General features: G+C 45.4%; 1 protein-coding gene across 5 annotated transcripts in view; it reads left to right on the top strand.

Moving 5' to 3' along the window:
• The window catches only part of rubcn (rubicon autophagy regulator), a 48,824-nt gene that overhangs the window by 4,045 nt on the left and 44,237 nt on the right, over positions 1–542 (top strand). The gene's annotated exons all lie outside the window — the stretch shown is intronic.

The following is a 542-nucleotide window of genomic DNA, read 5'->3' as shown; positions in this document are numbered from 1 at the left end:
AGCGGGGCCAGCTTGTTTGTTTGATAAATTGATCAGTCCTGCATGTCACGCGCACTAGCAGCAAACTGTGTATCCAAGAACAATTAAATCAGTGTAAATTACGTTCGATCAAACACAGATTACTGTAGTAGATTAGTGTTACATTTCTAGCGTGGCGCCTCCGAACTGTAACGTTAGCCTGGACGGACGGACCCCTTGTTTCTTTAGGTAAACTATATTAGCTTTAGCCTGGCTAGTAGCAGCTTTCTGCGGGGGGAAATGGCCAGGAGACGTTGTGATTATGTTGCATTAATCAGGTGATTGAGTTCGTATTTGCAGCGAACATAAAACACTGACTGCTGTAGCTTCACTGACTAACCATCAAAAACTATGCGCATCACTGTCAGTGGCAGCTGTTGCCTACGGTACTTATCTACACACGGAGAGCCTCGTTTCCCATAAAAACAAACCCCGTTGGACTAACGTCACATACACACGTTGCCCACATGGCTACCTGTCTGAAAGGGGAAGGGTCGGCCGGTAATAATCATGTAAAAAGAGAA

The sequence above is a fragment of the Etheostoma spectabile genome, chromosome 9 (assembly GCF_008692095.1).
Source record: "Etheostoma spectabile isolate EspeVRDwgs_2016 chromosome 9, UIUC_Espe_1.0, whole genome shotgun sequence".
NCBI lineage: Eukaryota > Metazoa > Chordata > Actinopteri > Perciformes > Percidae > Etheostoma > Etheostoma spectabile.
Note: the sequence above shows the minus strand (reverse complement) of the source record. Positions and strands in the feature narration are given on the sequence as shown.